The sequence below is a fragment of the Myxine glutinosa genome, chromosome 14 (genome assembly GCF_964187855.1).
Source record: "Myxine glutinosa chromosome 14, kmMyxGlut1.1, whole genome shotgun sequence".
NCBI lineage: Eukaryota > Metazoa > Chordata > Myxini > Myxiniformes > Myxinidae > Myxine > Myxine glutinosa.
Genome location: NC_136274.1, coordinates 7,191,824 through 7,216,969, shown reverse-complemented (window position 1 = coordinate 7,216,969; position 25,146 = coordinate 7,191,824). Strand labels below are relative to the sequence as shown.

The window sequence follows — 25,146 nt, the reverse complement described above, 5'->3', positions numbered from 1 at the left end:
ACACCTCACTACCACCTATTTTAAAACACCTCACCACCAAGTAATTTAAAACATCTCACCACCACGTAATTCAAAACACCTCACCACCTCAAAATTAAAAACACCTCACCACCACATAATTCAAAACACCTCACCACCACATAATTCAAAACAGCTCACCACCACGTAATTCAAAACACCTCACCACCAACTAATTCAAAACACCTCATCACCACATGATTAAAAACACCTCACCACCACATGATTAAAAACACCACCACCAAGTAATTCAAAACACATCACCACCACGTAATTCAAAACACATCACCACCACATAATTCTAAACACCTCACCACCACGTGATTCAAAACCACCACCACGTTATTAAAAACACTTCACAACCATGGAAACAAAACTTTCAGAGAGTAGTTCAGTGACAACACAGACACTGCCCAGATATGTAGATATATAGATAAATGACTGCACCTGAGTTGCTGTGTTGCCATGGTTTACACCAATCATAATTCAATCAATTATTTTGCACAAATGTATTTGTAATATACGTGATATTACATTTTATAAACAATTGAAGTTGAAGACTTAAGTTGAGAAAAAAAAAAATTCCCAAAAAATTTTCCGAAAGGAAAAAAATATATATGTGTGTGTGTGTATATATATATATATGTCGGAAACATGTTTTTATTATGACTTTTGACTTATCTAATTAATGTTTGCTTCACAAATGAACATGGAATTAAGCTTTTACAATGTTCCTCAAAATTGCTTCATTTACTTTACAGCCAAACTTGCTTCAACAATGCGGTTGATTACAAACTGCTTGCTTTGTAATAAGCCTCCCTCGAGAGGCCCCGGGTCTTTCACAACCTTCACCCTTGTCCTAAGTTCAAGGTCTGGTTAACATCTGCAGGAGAAGATAAGGACTTAAGGGAATGTTGCAAGGCCCTCCTCCTATGCTTTATGGCCAAGAATGTTGCAAGGACAGGAAGGGATAAGGGTGGGAGCTGTTTGTCCACTCTTTGCCCCTTTGCTCAAAGTGTTGTGAAAGCAGTTTTAGCGGAGATCTTTATCTGGCTTTTTGAACAGATATAAGGAACACATTTTGTCGAGTTACTTTGAGAGTGTCTGGGGCTTATACTATTCGTTGAGCTGGATATCCCTGACATCTCCCGCAGCTGTGTACGGATTTTAATAAACGCTTGTAACTCCTTGATTTCTAGTTGTGAATCCTGGTTCGATTCCCGACATCCTGGTGTCAGAAGTGGGATACATCTCAGAGCGAGGCCGGAGGAACAGACCCTGTGGAGACCGGAGAGGAGAGGCCGGCACTTGATTTGAGCTAAGGTGAGCCTTGGTGCTAAGAGATATTCCAAATTGAGCTCCGCTCCCTCACCCAGGTTCTGTTCCCCGTTGCGCTGCTCATGCTTGTATCACAAACAAATTGCAAGTACTGTAAGTACAGGCCAGTTGGTTCCGGAGTGACGGGTTGTTTATTGATCTACCAAGGATAGGGGTCAGTTAGCAGGAAGGGGGAAAGTGAGGCTAGGCAGCCGCAGGGCAATGCCGGTAAACCAAGAACTTCCCAGGAAAGGGCAGTCTAGATTCAAGATGGGGTATGCCATTGCATACCAGGGAAAGTATAGGCTGCGAGCTTACGAAGAAGACCCGAGGGACATGACCAGAAAAAAGGAAGAGCACGGGTACCAGGTAGGCTTGGCAGGGGTAGTGGCAACTACAAGGTCAAGCCAGGAAGCTCTAGACAAGATAACCTTCCCACCCGACTATTGGAAAATATTCAGGGTGGTGGAAAGAGGAAGCGATGAAGAGCCAGTCAGCGGTGAAACAGGCTAGCCTGGCAGGAGAAGTGTTGAAGCTACAAGGACAGAGGAAGCAAGCAGATCAAGTACAGGAACAAACAATTAAGGAAATGGTTAAGCAGGCAAACCAGCGACTGATGCCGCTGGTTCAGGGTCAAGACCCGGTGACAGGGGAGGCAGTTACTAGACACCTACCCTCCCAAGACCTGGGCCCTGTCCCCGGGCTCCAGGCACCACCCTCCCTGCCCCCATCCTTTTCACCCCGTCCTCAAATCCCCATTCCTTTGAATGGTGTGAGAGGAACATGAATGAATGAGGATTGTTGAACAAGATTGTACAAAGGGACTAGTGTGCATGAATTTATGCTGTAATGTTGCAATGTTGCAATGTTTATGTTGCAATGTAAGTGTGCCTTTGGAGGAATATGGAGTCCTCTCCTGGACTGACTCGGGTCGTTGTGCTTGAGTTTTACGACTGTTGACACCGCTGGGTCGGGCCAAAAGGTGTATTGTATGGAAGCGTGAAAGTGCGCACTGAATCAAAGATGGCATGACGTCATCGCGTTGAATTGCTTGCGTCAGGCCGATTGGGGATCTCAAATTTGAATTTAAATCGAATTTTTGGTTAGACGGTAGGGACGTGTGTGTGTTTGCAAGGATGTGTGTCATTGACGTGTGTGCTTGGGCGACTTATGGACGTGTGTACGATTGACAAAGGGCCACTTGTTTTGTCTGCATAAATTATGCAAAGTGGATGGGTATTGGTGTGAAGTTTTGCAAATATCATCTCGCAGCGCTTTGCGTACATAATTTGTGAACAAAAGAGAGATTTCGGTGAGAGGATACGTGTGTAATCAGAAAGATTGTTTTTGGAGCCAGCCACGTGGTAACGCGAAGTGCAGACGTGCAGGCAGATCCCCCATGACGAGGCACGAGCCGCGGGGAATCGCGAGGCGAGAGAATGATTCCGTCTTGCCAGTGGGAAATGCGCCTATTTAATGTGTGTACATTGATGACATTTCGAGTGGCTTGGGAAGCGAAACTAGGATTTATATAATGTGCGGATTCTTAGAGCACAATGATTAATTATAATATAATAAGATTTGGTAATCGGAGCGACAAGTGACCAACCAGCGGTCGGGAAAATGATGCAACGAGCCGAACAATGACTGCACCTTCGTGGGCAGCCAAAATTAAGGGCTCAGAGTGGAGACGCATGGAGCTGCCGCGCGAGGAGGAGACATGCAAGCTGGCATTGTGCCCGTGGGTGGTGAGCATGGCCCCACAGGCGGATGAGGGAAAGTATTTGAGATTTGACGGTTTCAGAAGGGAAATGTGAATTTAATGTCCATCCGTGGGATAAAAACCTTCCGGTATGGTTTTCTGTCTATATGGTTGTCGGTATGGTTGTGGCTGCACTGTCGGTGTGGTTGAGGTGTGGCTGGCACCTTGTGTGGTTGAAGGTGGCAGAATGCTTAAGAATTGTGAGGGTTGCTTTGTCTGATGTGACAATGTACTGCTGATAAAATTTTAAGCTTGGCCTACAGAGCGGACTAAGCTAAAGGTTCGAGTCCTGCTTGTAAAATTGTGAGTGATCTGATATTTCTTAAATCATGAGCAGAATTCTAAGACATATTTGCAATTTCTACCAATTGTTGAATCACCGGTCAGGATTCACACCCAAGCCCCATATTACTGTGGAAAGGTGTAGACAGATTTATGTGTGCCTCAAAAGGTTGTGAAGGTTGCAGTTTGCGTGGAATGCAATAAACATGCCCGACCTTTGGAGGGAATCCAAATAATGTTTTGTGAGGCTCCAGATAGAGGTTGGTTTGCAGGTTTCACGGAAGTGAGTTCGAGTCTGGTTGGGTTTTGGGGCTTGTGGTTCGCCTCTGTTGTCTGTCTGTCTGTCTGTCTGTCTGTGAGTAAGACATCTCAGAGGGTTGTGACCGGACTTGAGCATGCAGTTTGTCTGTCTGTCTGATTGTGAAGTCCATGTTGCGATTCCATGGAGGGCCAATTGAGCGCTCAGGAGCTGGAGCGATTTAACATCGGAATGCATCTCTCGTAGGACCACCAGCTGTTCCAGGGAGGTAAAGTGTGAAATATAGTGATGTGATCTTCGCTGGAAATGTGGTTGAGAATGGAATGGCAGCGGGGAAGGAATTGTTGTTGTGGTGCCGTGTGCAATGTCAGTGTGGAGAACGTCGGGTGGCGAGTGTGGACATGTTAATCGGCCAGGATGTTGCGGATCTCTGTTTTATGTTGTGGCCTGGTTGTTGACAACATCATTGTCCCCTTGTCAACAGAGGGCATCTCTAGACATACCAACAGAGGAGGGAGTAAAACAGGACACCTGCACTCAGACAAACAGTGAGAATTGACGTGAGTGAGTCACAGTGAGGGAGAAACACTTGACGACAGTAAGACATATGAGAACTATTTTTATTTTCAATAAACGGACCAGGTCATTTTTTTTTTTTTTTCTTTACGATAAATAAATAAATAAATAAAAAAGGGGAGGTTAATGGTGGTTTGTTGGATTGTTGAAGTAATTCTTCTTGTTCTAGTAGTAATTCTAGTTGAAATTCTAGTTGAAAGATGCTATTTGTCAGAGGGCATTTTCTCAGAATTTCAATGTAGATATTGGGATATTGGGATATTGGGAGTCATAGTAGATATTGGGCAACTATTGGACCAGAGGCTGAAACAGGTGCAGGGAACAGGTGCATGAGATGCTGAGAGAGGGATTAGGAAAATTGGTTTGTTTAAAATAATTGTTGGAATAATGGTTTCTGTTGGATGCAACAATTTTGCGCAATTGATTGATCCAAGAGATTGTGCCCGAACCAATAGATGCATGGCCATCCACACCTTCCAAGCTGGAGACCAGGTGCTCGTGGAGCACTTCACTTGCAAGAACGCCCTGGAACCAAGGTGGACGGGACCATTCCAGGTATTGCTGACTACACCAACCGCAGTCTTTTGTGAGGGTAAGCCTTCCTGGATCCAAGCACCAGACACGACACCACAGTAATGATGTTTTTGGCCACAGGAATGATGCTTCTGATAGCAACAGTAACATGCGCTAGTGGTGACAGCGACGACATAAGACGGTAGTAGTGGAACATGGGAAAAATTGTTGCCGCAACAACTCAGCGTAGCGCTACACCAGGAAATATCACTACCATGTTTCCATGAAATATCCAAATGGGGCCATAATAGTGTGTGGAGAACCGTCATTGGGGAAGCGTCATTGAATGGCAGTAGGTTTAAACAGGTATTGAAAAAGGTCTGCGCACAATCATTTTGGGGGGTAACCACACTCCATGTGGAGGAACAGCCGGGATACAAATGGGGGTCACCCAATTTGAGGATACGGATGCGCACACACTTGGAACAAGGCATGTTCATGAAGTTTAGGTGTAAAGGTTGGTTGAAAAGGGGACTGATACATGGCCCATTGAAAGCAAACTTCAAAATCATACTCACACCGCAACCCCCCGGACGGGGCCCCAGTAAAGAATGGAAACACATATTGGAAGGTAGCAAGACAGGTGGCGGCTATCCAGAATAGGACTCAGTGCTGGTCATGCATGCAATTTCCCCATACCAGCACCACTGGAATACAAATGACAGTGCTACCCTTGTCCCTTAATTATCTTTGTTCACAGCCTATCGATTCCCCCATGTTTCGTCACCACTTTGGAAAGGGAGGGAGTTAATAACGACAAGAGTTGTAATCGGCAGTTTTATTATCGCCCTTCAATGATTGCCCATGTGGCTGAGAGGCCCGCCCCCGTCTGAGTCAAACCACAGAAAGGGATGGTCTGCCTTCAGGGCTCCGGCCATTTGCTTATGGGGGAATCAGAATGCTCCCATACTCTCCCCGGAAAGTTGGAAAAGGGGAGCACCGGGATTAAACTACGAATAGACTTGCAGGATGAACACAACCACAATGTATCGACTATAATATTTTCTAGGGGGGTTAGAAGGATCAATGGGGTGACAATGGTGAACCTGGTTCCGCCCCATGGGACAATGTTTATATGCGGCGATTAAGGCATACCCTTATTTAGCCAAAAAATTGAGGTGGCACATGTTATCTCAGCTCGGTTTTTTCCGACGTCAAGATACTGGATAATCTAGATTCAAAGTTCCGGAATAAGCGACACAAGAGAACAGTGCTGTGGAACGAAGATGGAACCACAAAACTACACGGAGCAGGATGGGAAAAGGTGCTGGGTTACCTTTTCCCAGGAGCAGGCACAGTTATGAATAGCTTCCGGATAGATAAGTTAGCCCTAGCTTTGGAAAAGGTGGCCAACGATACCGCCATAGCCCACGCCAAATTATTGGACACGGTAGTTCATATGTGCACGATGGTAATGCAGAATCGGGTGGCTTTGGCTATGCTTTTGGCAGAGAAGGGAGGTGTATGCGGGGTAGTAGAAGGAAAAGATTGCACATACATACCAGATTTTTTTTTTTTTTTGTATACTGAATCGAGGCTCGTGAAAGAGCTAACATTTACTTCACAAACAAATCGACCAGACAAACAAAATACACAAAAAGAGGGAGCGGAAGACAAGATGGGGAGAAAAGGGGAAGCACACAAACACAACATCCGAGAGCAGGGAGATGTGTGGAAGGGAGAGGGCCCGGGGGGAGGAGGCATGGGAAAGGGGGGGAGGGGGGGAGGGAGAAGTATAAAGCACAAGGACACCAAGGACTTCCAGGACAGAAGTTGGTATTTCAAAAAGTGGAATTGGGGTGAAATTAGCAGGGGTAGAAAAGATCAAGGTTTTGGATGGGGGAAGATAAGAGATGGTGGTGAACAGCTGTTTTAAAGACTTGGAGGGTGGAGTGGGATTGAAGAGAGTGAGGGAGTTTGTTCCAGAGGCGGGAGAAAAGAGGAATGAAGGAGTGAAGGTGAGCAGAGAGTCTTGATTTTGGCAGTTTAACCAAAAGAGGGTTGCAGGCAGATCTTGTGCGACCTGTAGGAATATTTGCGGGACAGAGCCCAGAGAGAGCTGGGGGGGCAAGGCCAGAGAGGAGTCGGTAGAAGACGGAAAGACCACCAACCTGCCTGCGGTGAGTGAGTGAGAGGCCCTTGGAGTTAGCTTCATCGCGGGAGATTCCAATGATTCTGAATGCTTTGGTTTCAACAGCGCGAAGGCGAGCTTGGTGTGAGGCAGGAGCACCAGCCCAGAGGGGAGAGCAGTATTCCATTGAGCTGCGGATGAAAGCCTTGTATGTGGTGAGGAGCTCAGGTGTGCCAAGGAAGGACTTCGCACGACGGAGGATGCCCAGTCGGCGACTGGCTTTGGAGGCCAGATTTGGAATGTGGTTTTTCCAGGAAAGATCATGGCAGATAGTGAGACCCAAAAGCTTGAGTGACAGAACTTCTTGGAGAGGATTATTCAGAAAGTGGATGGGAGGGTTGTCCAGTCGGTCTTTTCGGAGAGACATCGTAAGAGTGTGAGATTTGTCAGGATTGAAAGACATGTTCCACTTGTTTGCCCAGTCTGTGATTTTGTCAATGTCTGCAGAGAGTGAGGAGGCTGCAGACTGCCGATCTGAGGGATGAAGAATGGAGCGACAGAGAGTAGAGTCGTCAGCAAAGAGATAGAGAGGATTTTCAAGAGAGTCAGAGAGATCATTGATAAAGACCAGAAAAAGCACAGGGCCCAGAACACTGCCTTGGGGAACTCCAGCCTGAACAGGAAGAGGAGATGAGAGAAACCCATTCAGGGCCACACGTTGACTACGACTAGAGAGGAAGTCCGCCAGCCATGCGTGGAGATTTCCATGGATACCAAAAGAGGAGAGTTTGGTGAGCAGAGCGGGGTGCCAGACTGTATCGAAGGCATGTGATATGTCAAGGGAGACTGCTCTAATTTCCTGTTTGGCATTGAGGACCTCCATCCATTGTTGAGAAAGCAGAAGCAGCATGTCCAGAGTGGAGTGTCCAGGTCTGAAACCAAATTGATGATCAGAGATCAAGCCATTGGAGAAGAGGAAAGATTTCATATCTGAAGCAATGATGGATTCCATGACCTTGCTGATAATTGGGAGAAGGCTGATTGGTCTGTAGTTGCTGGGATCTGTTTTTGCACCTTTTTTGTGCAAAGCGGTGATGTTGGCAGATTTCCAAGCAGATGGAAGATGACCTTGAGCAAAAGAGAGGGTGAAGAGAACAGAGAGAGGGAGTGAAAGAGCGGAAGAACATGATTTTAGGACCCGTGGGCTGATGCCGTAAGGTCCAGTTGCAGAATCAGAGTCGAGGGTTGACAGACACTTTTCCACCTTGTCAGGAGGAAAGGACACAGAGTCCAGGAGCAGCTGGGTACGACTGGGTACGGTGGGTACAGAGAGGGATGGGTTTGGGACACAAGATTTAGAGGCAAACACAGAGTTGAGGCATTCGGCTTTTTCACGTGCGGAGTCAGCCGTGTGGCCATTTAAGGTGAGGGAGGGGATGGAGGGGGAACAAACACCAGAAACAGATTTTACCAGACGCCACCAGGATTTGGAAGAGGGAGCCATAAGAGAGTTCGGTCCTGAGGACGGAGAGATATTGTTTCCTGGCTCTCCTGAGGGTGGACACACACTTGTTTCGGGCTTTGTGAAAGGAAATGAGATTTCCTTCCGTTGGATTTGCTTTCCAGGAGACGAAAGCAAGTTGTTTCTGGGCAATAGCCTCACCACAAGATTCCGTGTACCATGGACGGGAGGAAGGGTATGACAACTGAAGACGAGAAGGGATAAATCTGCATGAGAGAGAGCAATTTACTTTGGAAGAATTCCCAGGATGAGTTGATGTCAGAGGCAGTAGAGATGGGAGACCAGTCCAGATGATTGATGGCTGCTTGAAGACCGTGCCAGTTGGCCTGAGTGAAATGCCAGACTCGTCGACGCTGAGGAGGCTCTCTGAAAATGGTCAGAGAGATGTCCACTTTAACAAGCACATGATCAGAAGAGCCGATTGGAGCAGAAGAAGAGCAGCAGACATTTTCAGGGAAGTTAGTCATAACCAAGTCCAGAAGAGAAGATTCTCCGTTGACTGAGATCCGGGTTGGGAAATTGACAGATTGTGTCAGTCCCAGTGAGTCACAGAAGTCCTTTGCTGAAGAGCCATGGCTGGTGAGAGAGGTACCCACCCCCAGCCAACTGGCATGGTGACAGTTGAAATCACCACATATGAGGAAGAGAGAGTTGGGATGGGTAGATAGAAGTTGGTCCATATTATCAGACAGCGAGATGTAGATGGAGTCATCACTGTTTGGTGGACGGTACAACACGCATATGAACAAAAGGTGGGAGCGAAGGGGAAGCCGTAGCCAAAGGTATTCCTGGGGGTGAGGTGGAGAGAGGGCAGTGCAGGGCGAGTGAGGAAGAGAGTTTTTTATAAAGATAGCAACCCCACCTCCAGGACGAGGCTCAGGTCTATCATACCGGAGGAGGGAGTAACCTGGGAGAGATACCAAGGAATCAGAGACATCATGAAGGAGGAAGGTTTCTGTTGAGCAGATCACGTCTGGTTTGTCAGAAGCAACCTGTATGGAGAGATCAGTTAAGTTTGAGCGAAGGCCCCGGATGTTTGAGGTCCATACTGTTAAGGAAGAGGAAGGGGGAGCATCGGATACAGAACAGGGGGGGGGGAGCGGTAGGGCAGGATGTGGAAGAGGAGGAAGAGGTAGGGAGAGCTGTTGCAGGTGTGTCAGAGATTACAGAATAGCTTGGAGAAAGGGAAGAATGGGGTGGACAAAAGGTTTGATGGTGTTTGGGTGAGGCGCAGTGAGGTGTTATTTGAGGAGGGGGAAGAGTGAGGCAGAAGGTTGAGGAAGATGAAGGTGAAAGTTGGAAGGGGGAAGAAGCGGGGAGGACGCTTTGAGGAGGAGGGGTGAGAGGGGAGTCTCGGAGGGGAGGAGTGAGGGAGAGTCTCAGAGGGGAGGGGTGTGGGGGGAGTTTAGGAGGGAAGGGGCAGGGGGGGAGATTTGAAAGGGATGGGTGTTTGGGAAGATTTGGGGGGGAGGGGCAAGGGGGAAGATTTGACAGAGATGGGTGATGGGGAAGATTTGGAGGGGAGGGGTGAGATTGGATTTTGAAAAGTGTACGATTTATGGGAAACGAACATTTATTGCAAAATGAGTTTCTTGAGACATTCCAGTCAAAAATACGTTTGAGGACGCTGAAGGATGGGTGGAGTTCTGGAGAGTTTATGGAATGAATGAAAGATGCACTGTAAGAGATGGAATTTTTTTTTCGAATGAATAGAATTGGTGAGCAAGTCGAAAGCATCCTTTTATAGAAGAAGTAGAAAAAAGTGTCATAGAATATGACATAATAATAAAGTTCTTCAGGGGACAGATGAAACATGTATTAACAACTTGATCATGTGATCTCGAACAACGTGGTCGAAGAACGAAAGAACAAATAACGAAGAACGAAAGAGCAAAAGAACGAAGAACGAAAGAACAAATAAGAACGTACAAGCGGATAAGAACAGGGAAGGAAAAAAAAATTTTTTTTTTTTTTTTGGAGATTTTAAAACAAGGGAGTATGGGTGAAAGGACCGTGAAAAACAGAGACCGACAGTAGTTGCAGCGCGATCGAAGAACCGCTGAGACAAAAAACAAAAGCCTCAAGCCAAGGTCTGAGGACACGGTAGCCTACTACTACTAGCACTACACTAGGCCTCAGAATACACGATATGAAAAAAACCGACGATTCTGTACACAGGTATGAAAAACCAACACCGAGAAACCTATTAAAGTCACCCCAATAGGTACATACACCGAAAGAAAGATAAAGATACGCCAAAAACACAAATGTGAAAGATCACTTAGCTTCGAAAGCGTGAGCGCATGGAACAGCTTCGAAAAGACATGACCTCGCCGTGATCCATCCGAAGGGGTGTCAGCCGCAATAGTAAGATTGAGAAAGACTAGCCACGCATTGACTGTTGATCGAATAGCATGTGAAAACTCTTTGAAGGTTGATTGGCTTACCAATTGGTTTAAAGGATGGACAGGCACAATAGTTAAGTGGTTGTTGACCGCACTTGCGGTGGTAATTGGGGTAGTAATTTGGGGGGCACTAATGAAGGCCTTAGTGGTCATGTGTGTAAGTAAATATTTTTCAGGATGGACATCGAAAAAAACCACCGGCGAAGACCATGGTCTTGGCCGCCGATCTGACCGGGTCCTGGGCCGTCGACCTGAACGAGTGCCTGGGCGATGCTGATGTGATCGTCGCTTCTGAAGACTGTGATGATTTTGAAAAACCCCTACGGGAATTGGCTAATGCTTCTTATGTATTACAATCTCACAGCTGCGCGACCCCGGTCGACCTGACTCTGGGTCTGACCGCCGAAGGACCTGATACTTTGGATCCCGATGCCGAGCATGCGTCCCTGGACGACTTTGACACAAAGGAAGTTTCTCTCTTTCCTTCGGATTATTATGCTCTGTGCTCTGAACAGGAACAGATGACACAAGATATTGATGATGCTATGTATTCCCCAGAACAACAGCATGAACGGGCTCTCATTAGCATGGACCTCGATTAACCTCAAAGATCTGCAAGGACTGCATTTGTGCGAGAGTGGGGGGAGCCAGTTCTGCAGGGGAGGTGGCAGGCCCTCTGTGGAGCACATCCTCATTCGGACCAGACGTCTTCGTTGCGGATCTGAAACATTAATGGACTTCCATGGTCTACAACACGCGCGATCGTGACATACCTCTCAAGTGTGCATGCGTAGCATCTTGCTGCCATGTCCTTGTTCCACCTGTGCAGCCAACCTGTGCAGCACTTTGCTGCCACAAACCACCTTGCTGCACCCTTGTCACACTCATGGACCACAAGCCTTGTGGCCTTGCACATGGCCGTGCAGCGTCTTGCTGCAAAATCATCTTGCACCTTAGGACCACTTGGTTGAGTGGCATTGATGCCACGCAGTTGGACCACGTGAGAACGGCCCTGCTGGCCAATGGAAAACAAATAAAAGCATTTTCTTTATTATTGTGTGCTAGGGATGAGAAGTTCTGCAAGTTTAGATGGCCCTGATGCTTCAAATGGCCTGTATGCCGGTCAGGGGGCCAGCCGGTTTGTTAGACGCACACGGAAGCAGCAAGAAGCAAGATGCAAGCAGCAAGTGCCATTTATGAGTGTGTTTTGTTGTGTTTCTCTCCCCTCCAATCTTCTCTTCCAAAAAGAACAGGTCCTGGGTCATAGAATTGTAAATATACATGCTTGTAAATATAAGAATGCTGCCCACCGGCTATGTGTTTAGTTTGAAAATTCCGGAAATACTCGGGTAGTCGTGAAGCTGTTAGATAGCTGCTCAACGCAATAGGAGGGACATATTTAGTGTTAAAACTGTCGCACACATGGGTCAGAGTAAATGCGAGGGGGAACCACACCTATGTGTCACATTTAAAAGTAAGGTTAATTTTGCATGTCAGGCTCTACCAGTTGTTCCATTGGTGGGTTCGACTCGGGACGAGTCTGGCGAGAGAAGGGTGTAGTGTTGTGCTTTTGGAATAAAGGATAATCCCCCTCGTACGTAGATGCACCACAACATGAAGCCTCGCGATAGTTCAGTTATTTCTTAGTGAATGTAAGCATAGTCCTGTCCTGTGTTAGTTTTGCGTTGAGCAGGCCCGTGAGTAGGGCGGTCTTTTGGCGATAGCATGCCACGTGGCAGGCCTGAACAAGTCTAGCGAGGCCAAAGGGAGGAGCTGCAGGAGGAGTGGCCGGTAAGCAATGAGCCGCCAATCAGGGCTCGAGGGGAGTGGCTAACCACGATGATGAGAGGTGGGGTTTGGAACATTCGTGTAGGGCCGGGGCAGAGCCATAAAACCCTGCTCCGAGTCCCCCCACCTCAGACGAGAGATGAGTTCAAGTTCTCAGTTCAGTAGCATCGGAGCCCCTGTGAGAGTCAGAGTTGAGTTGAGCTTGAGAACGCGCCGCCGAACGAGTGCATTGAATTGCCGGTTATCGTGATTGTACACGAACTTGCCCCATGCCCTGCGCTCTGCGCTGTATTAATTGCGCGCTCGAGAGAACGACCCGTGCCGGGCCACAGACGCGCGATTTCCTCCCTGCCTGCATTCTTCTGCATACGTGCCGTGACCGCCAGAGAGCCACGTCGGGCGAGCTGCCCCGGAGCGACCGACGGCAAAGCACGTCTGGCCCGCGGACTACTTCTCTTCTTCTCCCCGTGTGCGGGAGTGGGCCCTGTGTCTGGGGATAAGTTAAATTGGTTAAGCTTCTGCTCTGTGTCCCCTTTCCTTCTCCGAATCATTGTACATTGTAAATAAATTGTGTTATTCCTCTTATTTGACCGTTCCCGTCCCTTCCATTGATTGGCCTCGCATGGTACGACTAGAACCGCACGAATCGGGTTCCATAAAAGTAACGGCACGAGTCACGTGATACACATATCGTTCGGGCGTACTCGATTAAGTGTGGCTTGTGCGAGGTTCGGTCCCCGCTTTCGCGTGGCACTGTGGGTTAAAGGTACGTGTGACGCTGACCCGATACCCTTTTTCACGCTTGCTCCGGAAGTGGCGATTCGGCCTCGTGGACACGAATACCCAGGGGGGGAAAAAGGGGCTTTATCCCCCCTTTGTAATGGGAACGGGCTTCGGGAGGTCCACAACAATATATATATATGAACATTCATATATATATGAACAAGGTGTGTGTGTGTGTGTGTGTATGTCAAACTCTTTTTTTTTTTTTCTTACAATACTATACCCCTGGGCTAAGTGCTCTGAAATGTTCTGCACCACATTAATGCAACGCACGTGCTAGGTCAATTTTACAATAAATAAATGGTTAATGTTGCAATAAATAAATAGCCCTGTGAATATGAATATAGAATGATCGTTTTAAGGCCATTTTCCCCGCTAGAGCGGGGGTTAGCCTTGCGGGCCCCATGACAATCATGGTTCCCTGTTTGAGGCAATGTTTTTATGGCCGGATGCCCTTCCTGATGCCAACCCTTGGTCACGCTCTTACAATGCGCAGGGATACGGTGTACCTATTCTAAACCGGGGTACACACCGTGATCATTCATCCCAGCAAGCTGGTACTCAATGTCCCTGTGGGGGACAGTTATTTCCGCACGGTTTCTGAGAAGATTTTAAAACAAATTACTTGAATTTGTGTCAAACCCCCCCCTCCCCCCCACCCCTTTTCAGCCTCTTATAGTGGGCAGATCTGGATGGAGAGCACAACCCCATGAGCCCTTGCTGTGCTGATACATCGTACCAAAAAATTTGATCCATATTGGCCTGGTACTTTGTGAGATGTTTTGGTCAAATGTTAATGGACGTACGGACGCTATATTGTTTTGATACATTTGGATACATTTTGAGTTTATTGCTGATAAATAACCCAAAAATTGGAATTCTTCAGCAAATTAATTTTGGGGAGGGGGAGTGGAAGGGGGAGGGGAGAGGAAGGTGAGGGGAGAGGGAGGGCAAAGATATACTACATATACATATTTGGGGGGGGGGCTTTGACAGCCCCCTCTGTTTTGGGGGAGGGGGTGAAGGGAAGGAGGAAATTTATTCCCATGCAAAGAGTGCTTCATAACCTCAGTGTTGCCCAGGTAAAAAAAGGAAATTGTAATGCCCTCTGTCACCATCACCTTGTGGTTCTACATGGTACTCATTTACATAGAGAATTTACGCCCCTCTCCCGCTCCCCCATACCCCCGAATGAGGCCGCAGCCACATAGCCTATGTTACCCCCCAGGACAAAGTTGTATTTGTATTTGTACCCTGAGTAAAGTATATATGTGCTCATAGCTGGAGTACCCAGTGTTGCTCAAGTGAAAAAGAAACATTAACCTATTTGAAATGAGGGCAAATGTAATGGAAAAGCAATTACATCCAAATCAGAATCCATCGTTTTACCTTTTCGTTGATTATATGCTGGTGAATGTGCCATTGATTACGTTTCTGAGTTAAGTATGATGACGTTCAGGAAGAAGAAGAAGCCTTACCACCAACTTCGACCGCTTTCGGAATTGTTTTATTATTTGTGTTCAAATGTCTGATGATTGTTTTTTATTCATTTATGCAAATGTGTACATGTATATAACTGTCATTAAACAAAAAGGTTTGGGCACTTGAGCGATTTTTAAAAATAAATCCCCCCCAAACCCCCCCCCCCCCCTAAAACACTCCTCGACACTCACTGATGAACCTCTGAAAGTTTGATGAATATCCGTACAGCCATCTCTGTGAAAAATGCCGACACAGACAGACGTGTCGCTCTCTTTTATAGTTGTAAATTAGAACGGCACTCTGACGCCACGACGTCGACTGATATGCCTCCGCCCACATTATTACATCATTATAATACTTGTATCAAGTTTGATTTAAATCCATTCAGGTGTTCCCAAGTTATCACATTTTTACCTGACATGACCTCTGACCTTTGACCTCTTGACCCCAAAATGGAATCAGTTCATGTTTACATCATTATACATACCTGTACCAAGTTTAAATTTAAATCCCTTCAGCTGTTCATAAGTTCTCACATGTTTACCTGACATGACCTCTGCCCTTTAGCCTTTGACCTCAGAACCGCCAAAATGTAATCAGTTAATCTTTACATCATTATAAATATCTGTACCGTACCAAGTTTGAATTAGATCCGTTAAGCCATTCCCAAGTTATAGACCTATTACAGACTTTCACATTTAACCTTTGACGTCTTGAACCCAAAATCTAATCAGTTAATATTTACCTCATTATACATACCTGAACCAAGTTTGAATTAGATAATTTCAGCCATTCTCGAGTTATAGACCTATTAGACTTTCACATTTAACCTTTGACGTCTTGAACCCAAAATCTAATCACTTAATATTTACAATATTATACATACCTGTACCAAGTTTAAATGAAATCACTTCAGCTATTCCCAAGTTATCACATTTTTACCTGACATGACCTCTGACCTTTGACCTCTTGACCCCAAAATGTAATCAGTTCTTGTTTACATCATTATACATACTTGTACCAAGTTTTAATTTAAATCCCTTCTGCTGTTCATAAGTTCTCACATGTTTAACTGACATGACCTCTGACCTTTGGCCTTTGACCTCAGAACCCCCAAAATGTAATCAGTTAATCTTTACATCATTATAAATATCTGTACCAAGTTTGAATTAGATCCCTTAAGCCATTCCCAAGTTATAGACCTATTACAGACTTTCACATTTAACCTTTGACCTCTTGAACCCAAAATCTAATCAGTTAATATTTACATCATTATACATACCTGAACCTTATATATCTTGAACCTGAACCTTATACATACCTGAACCTGAACCTTATATATAAGACATTATACATATCTTGAATTAGATAACTTCAGCCATTCTCGGCTGAAGCTGACCATCCCAAGGACCCAAAAGATCCAGATGACCCAAAGGACCCAAAAATGACCCAAATGTCCCCGAGGACCCAAAATACCCAAAAGAGCCCAAGCACCCAAAAAACCCAGATGACCCAAAAGTCCTCAATAACCCAAAAGACCAAAAAGTGATGTTCGGGTGTCCACATACTTTTGGCCATGTAGTGTATATGTTGGAACCCATCTGTGGATCGGTCCCATCGGCCGATGGGTCTGACCCGTTTGCGGATCCGCAGATGGGCGACCCATCTGTGGATCCGCAAACGGGTCAGACCCATCGCTGAGGGCCTCATAGAATCACATAGCGCCTCATAGAATCACACTGAGGGCCTCATAGAATCACACAATGCGTTATTGTGTTTATAGGCCTATAATTGACAATGCCCCGATTACGAAGCCACACCTTCATCTTTAGCTTTGGGGTGATTAAGGCATGCCAGGAATTGCTATATAAACAATGGAGAGCTGAGTCTGCCAGTGCCACCAGCGAAGTAGACCAGCGTTTTTAAATGGAGCGACATTATCTTATTTTTATCTTATCGACAAACGGTTATCGACAAACCACATGTCACGGACTGCTTTATAAACATTTATGACATCAATTGCTTATTGTTAGGTTCAAATAAACATACTCATCCACCATTGATGCATACACATTCCTTCAAGGTGAACAACACATCCGCAGATGGCGCAGACCCATCGGCCGATGGGTCTGCATTGTCATTTCTCGTGCATCCACAGATGGGTCGCCCATCTGCAGATCCGCAAACGGGTCAGACCCATCGGCCGATGGGACCGATCCACAGATGGGTTCCAACATATATACCATACATATTGTTGTGGATATGAGAATGTTTTTATTTATTTATTGTGTAGTGAATAGTTGTAAAAAGTCACCCTCCTTCCTGCATTTGTTGTTGTATAAAGGTCAAAGGGCGTTCCCGTAGTTAATTCCATAAAGCATACACGCAGGACACCATATCTCCCTGTTCAGTAGTTATATCCTTATTCTGTGTATTAGGCTAAGGATTTGTCTTCCATTAATTTGACACTCCATTGCACTGCATTAAATAAAGTAGATCCCTCCGACATGGCATCTTCAAAGTGCCAGGTTTGCCAGGTTTGCTGCAATTGCCAACTGCATTTGGGCGGTTTTCTTCATTCGCCATTGCTGCCCTTTGGCTGGGGCTAGCTCGAATCGCCCCAAAACCACCATTGGCCACGAGGTAAGGTCGGGGAAGAAGGGCGTGTCTCCACCTCGTCATAGAGGGGAGGAGTGAACCAGCCCTTGCCGACCAACCCAGAACGAGGGGTTGGCTTTAGGGGGCGGAGAGAGAACGTTTGGGGGAGGTTCGCAAAAGGCTCAAGGGTGAGGCTGATATAACCCGTGGCAGACGCCCCCAGGAGAGTCGAGGAGGGAGGAGATCAGAACACAGACAAGCCTAAAGAGAGTCCTGGGAGTTTGTGAGAGAGGGAGAGAGAACCCGTCACACCAGACCCCCCACCAGCAGCGTTGGCTCCACCAAGCAGCTCCGACCCGTTACCCCGCGCACACGACAGGATCGGTGGCATCGGCGGCCGTCGAGGTCCAGCCCGACGTCCCGTGCGGGATCAAGCTCCAGCCAGCTCCGTGCCTTCCTCCCCCTCCAGCCACCCACCTCCTTCCAGCCAATCCACTCTGCAATTCCCCGTGTGAGTCCGTCTTTGTTTGTTCTGTCCTGGGTTAAGTTAAGCCTGTTTAGATAAGCTAGCGATTTTCACTGTGTCTCTTTGATTTCTTCTGTAAATTATTTTATTATCCTTCCTTCTCCTTGGTTACTTTTGGTTGTAAATAGCAAATAAATTATATTCGTATTCCCTACTTCTGTCTTCCTCTTCTTCACATCCGTGTCGCCTTTGTCTTTTCCCCATTGAATATCTGTGGCGCGATTCGGCCAACGTTCAGGAATCGGGTTAGTCGGGGTAACTGTTCGGGCGCGGCGGCCATCCGCTCGGCAAACAACATCCTCGCCGCGGTCCCGTAACAATATATATATATATATGTGTATATATATATATATATATATATATATATATATATATATATATATATATATATATATATATATATATATATATATATACGTATATATATATATATATATATATATATATATATATATATATATATATATATATATACACACACACACACACACTGTATATATATATATATATATATATATATATATATATATATATATATATATATACACACACACACACACACTGTATATATATATATATATATATATATATATATATATATATATATATATATATATATATATATATACACACACACACACACACACTGTATATATATATATATATATATATATATATATATATATATATATATATATATATTGTTACGGATACGGGGACGGCTCTCCCGTTAGCAAGGGGGGATTAGCCCCTTGTCCTGTTAAGCTGGCCGTCTCCCCTATCCTTGTACTTGTAACGCTATCCCGCGGGATGGAACCGATCAGGGTTATGGGCCCAGGGTCTATCCCGAATACCTTTATCCGTCCCTCCGCAGACTAGGGAGACAAGTACCGCTCGAACCCCGGTTTGGATGGTCTCGTTAGTTGCCGAGCAGTTTTTAGCAACCCGAAGTTCGAGTCATTAGCCTTCACTAAACCCGATCCTGAACGTTGGCCGAATCGTGCCACGTACACTCAATATTGAAACCACTAAAGCGACCGAACGAGAATGAAGAAGAAGAAGAAGTACGGAGGAATAACAGGATTTATTAATTATTTACACAAGCCAAAGCAAAGAGAGCAGTCAAGGTTATATATAGAAAATGGAAGGAGCAGGAAACACAGTGAAATCATTAGCTTACCTATACAAGCTTAATTAATAAACCCCAGGACAACGTTAAAGAGACGGACGATCACACTTACACGGGGAAATGCAGGCAGGAATGATTGGCTTGGAGATGGGTGGCTTTGAGAGGCAAGGAAGGTTCAGCGGGTACTGGGCACGGTCGGGCCAGAAGGCACCGCCGTCAAGAAGCCGAGCCGCGGTCGTTGGTCCCAAACTGCGCGGGTGAAGTTCCTTTCTCCATACTGCTGCCTCGCGCGCTCCTTGCGTTGCCTCAGTCCGTTTTTCCTGCAGCGCGGCACGTCTCACGGCGGCTTGGTCACACCTGCTCATCTCCAGCGCATCTCCTGGACTCAGAACTCATCTCTCCTCTCAGCTCATCTCAGTGGGGAGCGTCCCGCGGCGGATTATATAGGCCCTGCCCTTCACCCTTTGCGAACCTCCCCCAAGCGTTCTCTCTCCGCCCTCTCAAGCCAAACCCCTCGTTCTGGGTTGGATGAGCGGGGCCGACTTACTCCTCCCCTCTATGACGAGGTGGAGACCCGCCTTTCTTCTTCGTCGTTACCTCGTGCGTAATGGAGTCAAATGCAGCAAAGTGGACGGCAGATGAAAATGCAGCAAAGTGCCTAAAGAGTCAATTGCAGCAAACGTCGCACTTGGAAGCTGCCATGGGGCGTCGACGGGGCCTACTCTTATTTAATTCGGTGCAATGAAGAGTCATCCTATTGGGAAACACATCCTTAGCCTACATAGAATAAGGGACTAACTATTTAAAAGGATATATGGTGTCCTGTGTGTAGGTTTATGGAATTAACTGAGGACGAGCTTCGACCTTTCTTTACATTACGAGGGTCAGTTACACACAACAAAACCATAATTCTCACATTCTTTACACTTTCTCAAATTCGTAACAATATATTGTTATGGATTTGAGAATTGGGTTTTTTTGTGTTGTTGTAAAATATCACCCTCCTTCCTCCATTTGTTATGTATAAAGGTCAAAGGTCGTTCCCGTTAGTTATTCCATATACCACATGTAGCTAATCATAGATTTCCTCCTTGTTCAGTAGTTATCTCCTTATTATGTGTATTAGATTAAGGCTGTGTCTTCCATTAATTAACACTCCATTGCACCGAATTCAGACAAGGTAGATTCCCTGCACATCCCCCTTTTGTCATACCAACTGCATTGGGCGGTTTTCTGCATTCCGCTGCTGCTTTGGAGTTGTGGTTTTTCGCCGCAAAACCTCCATTACGCACGCGGTCAAGTGGGGAAAGAAAGGCGTGTCTCCACCTCGTCATCGGAGGGTGGGGCCAGGAGAGCCCCTACAACCAACCAAGCACGAGGGGTTTGGCTTGAGAGGGCGGAGGAAGAGCGATCGGGGAGGTTCGAAAAGGTTAGAGGGTGTGGCCGATATAACCCGCAGCGTGACGCCCCCCACCTCAGATGAGTCATGGGAAAGCACGCGACGTCCCCACGGCGGCACGAAGAGACGATTGAGGAAAGAGGGAGAGACGTGAGGGGGTGCCTGTATTGCGGCAATAGGCCGAGACCCTCTAAGCCCTATTGCCGGTCGGTGAGACGCGAAGCGGAGCTGTGTTTGCCGGGTTTTCGCCTCGACCCCAAAGCGTGGATCGGAGCGCGCGCTTGGAGCCGAACCTCGACGCCACCATCTACCTGGACCCTCCTCTGCCGTCCCAAACCATTCCTGTCCTTCCATCCTTTTGTGTACGTGAGTTTTTTTGTGTGTTCTGTCCTGGGTTATAAGTAAGTCTGTATAAGCTAGAGTTTCACTGTGTCCTTCTGGTCCGTCCCTCTTTCTGTCTTTAATTTCTTATTCTTCCTTCTCCCTTGGTTTCTTTTGATTGTACATAATAGTAGTAATTAATTATATTTGTATTTCCAACCTTTTGTCTTCTTCTTTTTCACATCCTTCGTCTTTGTCTTTTCCCCATTGAAAACCTGTGGCACGATTTGGCCAACGTTCAAGGAATCGGGTCTAGTAATTGTTAATAGTTCGTGCCGCGGTTGCTAAAAACCGCTCGGCAATTAACATCTGTCCGCGGTACGAACGGGGCTGTGCACCTACCTTTCCCAGGGGTAGCTGTGCAGTGTCAGGGACCACGTCGGTCAGTTATAGAAGAGGGGATTAATCCCCCCTCTAAGGGGGAACAGAGGCCGACGTTGGGTTCCGCAACAATTGGTGTCTGGGAGTGAGATTCGAGGCCCGAACCAAATTTTTAAACATCTAAAAAAAAAAATTTGGTCAAAATTTGGAGCGGCCGAGATTGTAATAACATCTAAATTAAAATCGTGCCATGGAGGGTCAAGGCGATCGGGTGCCGGTGGGAGAGATAGAAGGGTTAGGGGTAACCCAAGACCAGAGGGAGGACATGGAGGAGGAGAGAAATGAGGATGTGGTTGAGGGGGCTTCAGGTACACAAGATGGCGCCCTCGCGCACGAGGAGGCAGCAGCACCAAGTGGCGCAGCGCACGTGGCCGCAGTAGCCGAGCCCACTGTACCGGCAGGCTTCGACATGCAAGCCCTCATGGCGCAAATCATGAAGGGATTGGAAAAGCTAAATAATAAGATAGCTGCTCGGGGTGAGCAAATAAGTAAATTTGGGGACAGAATGGGTGAGAGGATACAAAAGTGTGGGGAGAACCTTGGGGGCAGATCGGGTGAGAGGGTCCCAAGGGTGCACGAGGAGGTAAAGCGGGTCGAGGAGCACTGGTTGAGCGAAGCGGAGAAAAGCACGGGTAAAATGACGGGTATAGAGATCGCGACCCGGGGTATGGGGAAGCCGGCGACCGCTGAGGTACAAGTGGGAATTTTAATAAAGCCAGCGGTCGTTGAGGTGAATAAAGAAAGAGCAATAGTTATGGTTGAAATTGAAACGACGACGGAGGTAGCCCGGGAATTGAAGGGAGAGATGGATATTGCTCAAAGTCTGAATGCACATCCTGATGCCGTACTTGCTAATCCTTATAAAGATTTGCAGGTGCGCGTGGAGAAAAGGATCCCCCAGGTGAGTCGTGCTGTATGTTGTGCGGGTAGATTTTGTAGGAAAGTGTTCGGTGCAAAGAGAATTGTCGCGCGATTGGGATCGATATGGCACCTGGGCGTTGGTGAAGGGTCCCGTGTGAGTGGAAATGGCGCGCGTGTGAGGAAAAAGTGTGCATCAAAGAGTGAGCGTGTTATAAAGTGTGGGAGTGATACCGAGTGCGAGCGAGAATGCACGTCGGGGTGTACGGAGTGTGACAAAGGGAGTGAGAGCGATACGGAGTGTACGTGCGAAAATGAGGGTGACATGGAGAGTGAGTTGGTGGTGGAGTGGGTGCGAGAATGCACACCTGGAATGTATGGCGAGTGTGCGAGGGAGCACACCTGAGTTGGTTGTGGCGCGTGTGCGGGAGGGCACATCGGAGCGCGTTAGTGGGTGGATGCAAGAGTGCACGCCCATGGTGAGTGTTACGGGGGACGTAACGGAGGAGAGGTGTGGAACGAAGTGTGCGAACGACGAGTGTGCGCAAGAAGGTGCGTGGGAGGTGTGGTGTGTAACAGGGAGTGCGTTGGTGGAATGGACGGAGTGTGTGGAATGGACGGGCGGCGTTGAAACGCCGGGCTTGGTGAGTGTGGAAAGGGTCGCGTGTGCGTGTGGGCATGCGAGTGAAGCATCGACGTTGACCGGGTTAGCAGTTAGGGCGACGGATAGCGGGCGCTCGGTGCGCGGCGCGCTTTATTGGATGCGAAGCTTCGCGCGGATCGATGCTGCGTCGCCACGCTTCGGAGCTTCGTGCACGATTCAGGTCGGAGCCCGCACTGAATGGTCGGAGCCGCGTCAGAGAGGCGATCGGCGCGATTCCGGGGGAGGGGAGCCAGGTCGGACCTTCGCCCCCCTGGTGGGGACGGGGTTCCGACCAGGCGAGCCTCAGTCATCGGGCCAGAGACCGGAAGGTGCCGCGCCGCGATGATGCGTGGAATCTCGGCCCGAGCATGCCTCCTCCCCAGAATCGTGAATGCCGGACGGATCCAACTGCAGGCGACCAAACCACCCGAATTCATTGCTCGGCTGTGCGAAGCCGAGTTTTAATGATGTCATGACTCACCGAGGCTCAGATATAGCGGACTGTAATGATGATAGTGTTTTGGACCCAAAATTGAAAAGCAAAATTTGATGATTGGCAGATTGATGATTGGTAGAATGATTGGCAGATGATTGGCAAATTTTTGATTGGCTGAAATTGGATGGGCCAAATTGGTAGTGAGAGATACCCATTGTGGTGGGATGGCAACTCTGCCATCTCTCGCAGCGGGGGCAAGGGAGCAGTAGTTTTATGGGGTTTATGGCAGTGAAAACTAGCCCGGGAGGGTTAGGATATAATGATAGGGATCTAGAGAAGATGACCATAGGTAACGGTAAGTTTCAGGAAGCGACTTTGGACAGGTAGTGGGGACATAGAGAGGGTAGTTGGATGATAATGACGAGGGAGCGCAATAATGTAAGGGGCGATGGGAAAGCGCGAGTTTTAGCAGGGCACCAGGTAGTTCAGATGATGCCGTGTGAGTGTTGGAGGTGTACTCAGGAGTGTATTGTGAGAAGGTGATTGTGAGTTGTATTGAGCGTGGAAGTGTATGGAGCAGTGTATGAGCGAGTGATGGTGATTGTGTGTTGTGTTGACCAAATGGTCCAGGGAGGAAGGAGGGTGCAGGAAGCACCAGGAGTGATTGCACAGGTGTGCAACTACAAGTGTATGGAGAATGGTTGTATGGAATATATGGTGTGGAATGGATGGGGTGGAGTGAGTATGGTGGAAACTGTGGAGTGGAGTGGATGGTGCGAAGGTGTGAATGGGGGAAAAGTGGACCCCAACACGAATACCCGGGGAGGGTAGTTTAAGCGTTAGGTAGAGGGTACAGGTAAATTGTGGCTGGATATTGGCATCTGTGGTGCGTGTGGAAGAATGGTGTTTGGATGGGTGCATTAGTGACGTGGAAATGGCTGGGCGTGTGGCCTGTTAGTGTGTGTGGTTGGTTGAGCACTCCACCACTGTGAGGATGTCGGCCAGGTGAGGCCGCAGGTGGGCTCTGGGAGCCGTTAGAGTTGTGGATGGGGCCCGAGGATCCGGAGGACGGACCCGGGTAGCCCAGTGCCAGAGAGGGCACCGAGTGGGGAGAGCGCCAGAGGGCCTTCCCCAGTAGATAGGTTAGGGTAAGGAGCAGGTAAGCTCGGAGGCAACTGCAGTGGTGGAGGTGTGCAGGTGGGTCGACCTGCTGGGAGAGCCACACGACCCAGTCCTGAAATTGTGCAAGGGCACAGGGAGTTGAATCGGGGGAGTGAGACCCCAAATTGATGAAGCACCACAGTTTGGTCAATGGGAATTTGGTTCTTAAAACCACATAGAGTAAGATTGCCAGTGGTTTGGCAGGTAAAGACCCCGGGTAGTGTAAAGTGTGTTAATGTCATTTAGAAGTTAGTTAGGGTTGAGATCTCCTCGCACCATCTACATCCACTCACCTGAGGTAACGATGGTACTCCACACCATGCAATGGTTTGTTTTTATTATTTTTGTGCAAATGTTTTGGATTGTGAGATGCATCATGACGTGGGTGTGACATTGTGCTGTTGTTCCATCTCTCCCTCCTTATGAGTATTGATGATGAATTGGTGATGGCAAATTTTGGATTAGTGGGAGTGAAGACGAATTTGGTACAGGGGAAATATGGGGAAGACGAGACATTAGTGACGAATTTGTAAATGTGTAGATTTTTGTACATATGGGGTAAGGGCAAGGGTAGAGTAGGTAACGGGGGGTGACGTACGGTTGGGACGAGCTTTCTCACTTCGCTCTCCGTACGCACCTCGTCTTGCATTGCCTTGTTGATGTGTACCCTTGTGACCTTACCCCTCGCTCACCTGTCTTCTCCCCCCCCCCCCCGCCCCCCCTTGTCTCCCACCCGAGGACTGTGCGCCACTGGGCGCCGAGGGGAGCGTGCGTGAGTCCGCCATTGTGCGCCCGG

The 25,146-nt window shown here is 47.5% G+C and overlaps 1 protein-coding gene and 1 long non-coding RNA gene across 2 annotated transcripts in view; one reads left to right on the top strand and one right to left on the bottom strand.

Annotated features, from left to right (window-relative positions):
* Window positions 1-25,146, bottom strand: part of DNAH10 (dynein axonemal heavy chain 10) — a 313,006-nt gene that overhangs the window by 269,008 nt on the left and 18,852 nt on the right. The gene's annotated exons all lie outside the window — the stretch shown is intronic.
* LOC137439398 (uncharacterized) lies at window positions 1,134-13,158 on the top strand. The gene is made up of 3 exons (XR_010986917.2): window positions 1,134-1,341; window positions 4,670-4,806; window positions 11,150-13,158. It is a non-coding gene; the product is annotated as an uncharacterized LOC137439398 (long non-coding RNA).